Raw genomic sequence first — 7,531 nt, 5'->3', positions numbered from 1 at the left:
CAAATTTAGAAAGAACTTGGCAATATGTGACTGCTTATTAACATGACATTGCACTCCCTCTATCCTGCATGCATGCACTGATTATGTCAGCAAGGGCGTTATAAAGCCGTTGTATCCTCTTTTGAGGAAAGGTGGCCCATAATTGTCGTATCTGGTCTTCGACATCCGGTATACAGGCACTGGGACAGATTTGATGCCCAAGCTGGAACCAATTATGTTCTGTCAGGGACAGATTTGGAATATGGCTAGCCACAAAAGTACCTCGACATTACCCAGACATTTCATAGTGATACATGTCATGTCTGAACAAGTACTGTTATGCCATCAGAGATCTCTCAGTCACTATGAGCCATGAACTGAATGGTGGTTCCCCACCCCATGACACCGGCAGTAATACCGCTGCGACGCTCCACAACATTGGAAGAGTGGGACCTGTCCACAGGTCGTCGCGATACTCACCAATAATAGTCATCCATGGTAGTTCAGAACTGTGATTCTTTACTGAATGCAGTGCGACACCATTCATCAGAAGTCCATGCATCATGATTATGGCACTTCGAATGCAAATGTTCGTCTTGTGGTGTTAACGGCAGCCTACACTTGGGATGATAATTCCCTAGTCCAATTGCTGCTAGTCTCTGACCAATGGTGTGAGATGACAGAATATTGCAGTCCATTACTTGTTCTCAGATGGCGGGCAAATATCTGAAGGGGTTAAGATATGGTGGATGCAAAATACGGCGATCCTCTCTCGCGGTGATTAGAACTGGTCGCCTGGTAACTTGATGAGAAGTATGCCTGCCCTCACATTACCTTGCAGTCCAGCATTGGGTCACTGTCACATCTGAATGCCCCACAAATCTGAATATTGCACGGTTCGACCAGTCAGCCAAATGGTGCCCTAAAATGGAGCCCATTTCAAACGCTATACTTACATGAATATGGTGTCTATTCTTTTGGACATGTCCGAAAGAACAGACATCATTGATGACCTGCAGCCGTCTAGAACGAAATTAGAATTATATATTAATATCTTCAGCTGCTGACGGGTGTTGATATATATCAATGGGGACAGGTGAAAATGTGTGCCCCGACCGTGATTGGAACCTGGGATCTCCTGTTTACAAGGCAGACGCGAGGCCACAGAGGATAGTGCAACTGCAGGGACTATCTCGTGCACGCCTCCTGCGGGACCCGCATTCTCACCTTATATGCCCACACACTACATTCTTAGTGTCCCCACCCAACATACTCGTTACTCGTGGAAGACATTCTTACCAAGTCCCATAAGAGTTCGGGTAATATGTGTGCATCTGCACAGAAGAAGAAGGTCATGGCTGGTATTGCCAGAACTGTATACTTATATGGATATGGTGTCTGTTCTTTTGGACATGTCCGAAAGAACAGACACCATTGATGATCTGCAGCCATCCAGAATGAAATTAGAATTATATATTAATACCTTCAGCTGCTGACGGGCGTTGATATATATCAACGGGGACAAGTGAAAATGTGTACGCCGACTGGGACTGGAACCTGGGATCTCCTGCTTACGAGGCAGATGCTCTATCCATCTGAGCCACCGAGGGCACAGAGGACAGTGCGACTGCAGCGACTATCTCCCGCACGCCTCCCGCGAGACCCACATTCTCACCTTATACGTCCATTTGTAGTGTCCCTACCCAACATACTCGTGGAAGACATTCTTACCAAGTCCCACAAGAGTTCGGGTAATATGTGTGCATCAGCACAGAAGAAGAAGGTCATGGCTGGTATTGCCAGAACTACGATATATATCAATGGGGACAGGTGGAACGCCCTTCAGTAGCTGAAGATATTAATATATAATTCTAATTTCATTTCAAACTCTGTCAGGTGCTGATATCGCTGTGTCACGTAAGTAAAAAGCATCTCTGTGAACTGCACGGTAATCCATCAACATCAAACAATGTTCACGTCCCTTATGTACCTACCAGGCCTGGTAAACAACACTAAATGCGAACTACAGTAATGCATTCTGGCAGACATTCAACCTATCATAGAAAGTTGCATCTCTAATCAGTTACATACCCACCGACGGTGTGTACATTTGTGGACTTACATTCACACCTGCCATGTTTTCTGGGTGATCCACTTTTCTCGTCAGGCTATATGTTTCGCACATTTTGTGTGCTCGAACTGAATACTGTGTGTGAGACTCATGTTTTTCACGCTATGTGAATTATAAACTTACTTTTTGCACAGTATTTATGTAGTTTTTCACACGAAATGGGAATAAACTGCTTTCAGTTCATTAGTGTATATATATTAGTTTAGTTTTTCCTGCCACTGGGCCTACAAATCAAGATCACATGTTTGCCATGTAAAGTCTCTCACAGCTGAATTATGCACTTTAAAACGTGCATGGCATATCATTTAAAAATGTGCTGCAACAAATGTTACAAAATAGCAACTCGCTAGGTCTTATTGGAAATATGTAAAAAAAATTATTTGTTATTTTACATGGTGAGGCAGTTATGAGATGCCATCCTAGTATATATCCAGACTGAATAAATACAATTTCATAAATGTTTTACTTGTTTGGCTAAAGGTGCTGGTATAATTTACATCTTTAATTCCCTATGGCAGGTTGTTGTACAGTTTTAATGCACGCTATATCACAATGTCTCGTATTTTAAAGTTGTCATTCCTGTTTGGATGTAAAAAGTGACTTGATCTGCTTCCATGATCATGTATTGAATCCTTTGAGGTACACAGATGAATATTTTTTCTAATGTCCATTATATTCTGAAAGATATATTCATATGGGGCAGTATGGGACAGACAGAAATTTCAGTAATTTAACACAATGAAGCTTTTTTTTTTTTTTTTTTTTTTTTTTTTTTTTTTTTTTTTTTTTTTTAGTCATTTGTCTTCTGACTGGTTTGATGCGGCCCACTACGAATTCCTCTCCTGTGCCAGCTTCCTCTTCTTAGAAAAGCGTTTGCAACCTACCCTCAGTTGTTTTCGGGCTGTATTCCAATCTCTGCTTCCCTCTATAATTTTTATCCTCTACAGATCCCTGTAATACCATAGAAGTTATTCCGCGGCGCCTTAACAGGTGCCCTGCCATGCTGTCCTTGTTAATGTTATACACATATACCTTTCCTCGCCGATTCTTTAGAGAACCTCCTTATTCCTTACCCGATCAGTCCACCTAATTTTCAAGGTTCTCTGTAGCACCACATCTTAAACGCTCCGATTATTTTCTTTTCCGGATTTCCCGCACTCCACTTTTACTACCATACAATACTGCGCTCCAAACGTACATTCTCAAAAATCTCTTCCTCAAATTAACACCTATGTTTGACACTAGTAGACTTCTGTTGACCGAGAATGCCTTTTTTCCATTGCTAGTCTGTTTTTTATGTCCTATTCGCTGTGTCCGTCATGAGTTATTTTATTCATTCCATACAGCAGATCTTCTTCACTTCCACTGGGGATAGCAATGTCATCAGCGAACGTTATTGATATCCTTTCACATTTAATTTTAATTCCACTTTTGAACCTTTCTTTTATTTACGTAGTCCCTCTTTGCTACTTCGGTGTTTAGATTGAACACTAGGGACGGGAGACTACATCCCTGTCTTACATCTTTTTTAATCCGAGCACTCCGTTCTTGGTGTTCCACTCTTATTGTTCCCTCTTGGTTCTTGTACATTTGCATTTTACCCGCCTTTCCCTATAGCTGCCGGCCGAAGTGGCCGTGCGGTTCTAGGCGCTGCAGTCTGGAACCGCGAGACCGCTACGGTCGCAGGTTCGAATCCTGCCTCGGGCATGGATGTGTGTGATGTCCTTAGGTTAGTTAGGTTTAACTAGTTCTAAGTTCTAGGGGACTAATGACCCCGGCAGTTGAGTCCCATAGTGCTCAGAGCCATTTTTTTCCCTATAGCTGATCCCTATTTTTCTCAGGATTTGGAACATGTTGCACCATTTACAGTGTCGTACACTTCTTCCAGGTCGACAAATTGTCGACACAGAACTGTCGCAAGGGAAGGGCGACACACAAAATGAACAGTCTTATCAATATAAACAATCACAAGTCTGTGATACATAGACAGTACAAGCGAAGTAACTAGCGTTCATGCTGCTATGCAAGTGCTTAATCTTGAAGCTGCTATACAACTGGGGCGTCGCCATTCGGTCGCGGCGCTTCATATAGGAGCCGCTGCTGCCGCGTTGTCTTCTCACAGCCACCTCTTCTCTATTGTTCCCCACTGGCGTGCAGCGTTTGACTTTACGCCTAACAGCCTGCACCGAGCACTGATCCTCTGCAGATCTTTCTGCATTTCGCTACAGTATTCTAGCCTTGCAGCTTCTCCGTATACTACAGCATCATCAGAGCAACGCCTCATGGAACCTCCGACGTCATTTATGGGTTCATTTAAATACAGGGCGATTCAAAAATTATGTCCGTTAGGACAACGCGTACATTGGTGATTCAATAGTGTTGGTCCAGGACAAAGTCATATTCAAGGATGGTGAGTAAACATAGGCTCTAAAATTCATACCTTAGAGCTATAAGCACTTCTTCATCTTAGACACTGTGAAACGCATCTCTTCTTTTGCAGGCTCTTTGCTTTTCATGTTTTGAGAAGGCGCAGTATAGACCAAAACAAGTAAAAAAGACCAGTAAACATGAGCTCTACGAGGGTAAGGTCTCCTATTTTTTTAGAAGTACATAGACCTGTTTATTTCTACAATGGTTTAACCAGTTTACAGCTTGAACATTTAGCTATTTTTCGACATAATCACCATTTCTGTCGATGCAATTTTGTAGGCGCTGTGGCAGTTTTTGTATGCCCGTGTCATACCAGCTTGCCGCCATGCTGTTCATAAAGTTATGAACCTCTTCTTTCACCTCGTCGTCGAAGCTGAATCGCTGGGACCACAGTTAACGCTGACAGGTACTGTGAGACTCTGAAAAAACTCAAACGGGCAATTCAGAACCGGAGAAGAGGAATGTTGAGCAAGGGTGTACACATTCTCCATGGCAACGCTCGCCCACACATCGCTCGGCAAACAGTTGCTCTCCTGCAACAGTTTCAGCGGAACATGATCACCCACACACCCTATAGTCCTGACTTAGCGCCCAGTGACTATCACCTGTTCCTAGGTTAAAAGAACATTTGGCCGGAAAACGATACAGCTCCGACGACGAGGTGAAAGAAGTGGTCCATAACTTTCCTAACAGCATGGCGGCGATATGGTATGACATGGGCATACAAAAACTGCCACAGCGCCTACAAAAATGGATCGACAGAAATGGTGATTATGTCGAAAAATAGCTAAATAGCTAGTTTCAAGCTGTAAACTGATGGTCGGCCGGTGTGGCCGTGCGGTTCTAGGCACTTCAGTTTGGAACCGCGTGACCGCTACGGTCTCAGGTTCGAATCCTATCTCGGGCATGGATGTGTGTTATGTCCTTAGGTTAGTTAGGTTTAAGTAGTTCTAAGTTCTAGGGCACTGGTGACCTCAGATGTTGAGTCCCATAGTGCTCAGAGCCATTTGAACCATTTTGTAAACTGTTAACCATTGTAGAAATAAACAGGTCTATGTACTTATAAAAAAATAGGAGACCTTACATTTGGGATTACCGTCGTAAAATACTGTACATACCTTAGAGCTATGAGCACTTGTTCGGAAGAAGCGATGTGTTTTTCACAGTATCGAAGATGAACAAGTAGTCACAGTTCTCAAGGTATGCAATTTGGAGCCCATGTTTATCACACTTTTTAGCTTCGAATGATCGTTCTTGTATCCCTGAATACGACTTTGTCCTATGGGCCAACGCCATTGAATTACCGCTGTAGATTTGGTCCTGTTAGATATAACTTCTGAATCATCCTATTTATTGTGAAAAGAAGAGGTTCTTTGCTAGAAATTCTTAGACCCAATCACATAACTGACATTCCGCACGCTCATATTTTGTTCACTAGGCGGCAGTGCAGAACTGTACCGAATGCCTTCCGGAAGTTATGGAACATACACTACTGGCCATTAAAATTGCTACACCACGAAGATGACGTGCTACAGACGCGAAATTTAACCGACAGGAAGAAGATGCTGTGATATGCAAATGATTAGCTTTTCAGAGCATTCACACAAGCTTGGCGCCGGTGGCGACACCTACAACGTGCTGACATGAGGAAAGTTTCCAACCGATTTCTCATACACAAACGGCAGTTGAGCGTCGTTGCCTGGTGAAACGTTGTTATGATGCCTCGTGTAAGGAGGAGAAATGCGTACCATCACGTTTCCGACTTTGATGAACGTCGGATTGTAGCCTATCGCGATTGCGGTTTATCATATTGCGACATTGCTGCTCGCGTTGGTCGAGATCCAATGACTGTTAGCAGAATATGGAATCGGTGGGTTGGGGAGGGTAATACGGAACGCCGTGCTGGATCCCAACGGCCTCGTATCACTAGCAGTCGAGATGACAGACATCTTATCCGCATAGCTGTAACGGATCGTGCAGCCACGTCTCGACCCTGAGTCAGCAGATGGGGACGTTTGCAAGACAACAACCATCTGCACCAACAGTTCGAAGACGTTTGCAGTAGCATGGACTATCAGCTCGGAGACCATGGCTGCGGTTACCCTTGACGCTGCATCACAGACAGGAGCGCCTGCGATGGTGTACTCGACGACGAACCTGGGTGCACGAATGGCAAAACGTCATTTTTTTTTTTTTTTTTGATGAATCCAGGTTCTGTTTACAGCATCGTGATGGTCGCATCCGTGTTTGGCGACATCGCGGTGAACGCACATTGGAAGCGTGTATTCGTCATCGCCGTACTGGCGTATCACCCGGCGTGATGGTTACACGTCTCGGTCACCTCTTGTTCGCACTGATGACACTTTGAACAGGGGACGTTACATTTCAGATGTATTACGACCCGTGGCTCTACCCTTCATTCGATCCCTATGAAGCCCTACATTTCAACAGGATAATGCACGACCGCATGTTGCAGGTCCTGTAGGATCTTTCTGGATACAGAAAATGTTCGACTGCTACCCTTACCAGCACATTCTACAAATCTGTCACCAACTGAAAACGTCTGGTCAATGGTGGCCGAGTAACTGGCTCGTCACAATACGCCAGTCACTACTCTTGATGAACTGTGGTATCGTGTTGAAGCTGGATGGGCAACTGTACCTGTACACGCCATTCAAGCGCTGTTTGACTCAATGCCCAAGCGTATCAAGGCCGCTGTTACGGCCAGAGGTGGTTGTTCTGGGTACTGATTTCTCAGGATCTATGCACCCAAATTGCGTGAAAATGTAATCACATGTCAGTTCTAGTATAATATATTTGTTCAATGGATACCCGTTTATCATCTACATTTCTTCTTGGTGTAGCAATTTTAATGGCCAGTAGTGTACAAAGGGGAGTGAAAAATATCTCCAGATTTTTACTTAATTCTGGTCCTTGAAATTACTTCTCCTCCCTTCATGGATTAGGTATTTCACCTGTTCCTGTCAACAG

Source organism: Schistocerca piceifrons, chromosome 7 (genome assembly GCF_021461385.2).
Source record: "Schistocerca piceifrons isolate TAMUIC-IGC-003096 chromosome 7, iqSchPice1.1, whole genome shotgun sequence".
NCBI lineage: Eukaryota > Metazoa > Arthropoda > Insecta > Orthoptera > Acrididae > Schistocerca > Schistocerca piceifrons.
Note: the sequence above shows the minus strand (reverse complement) of the source record.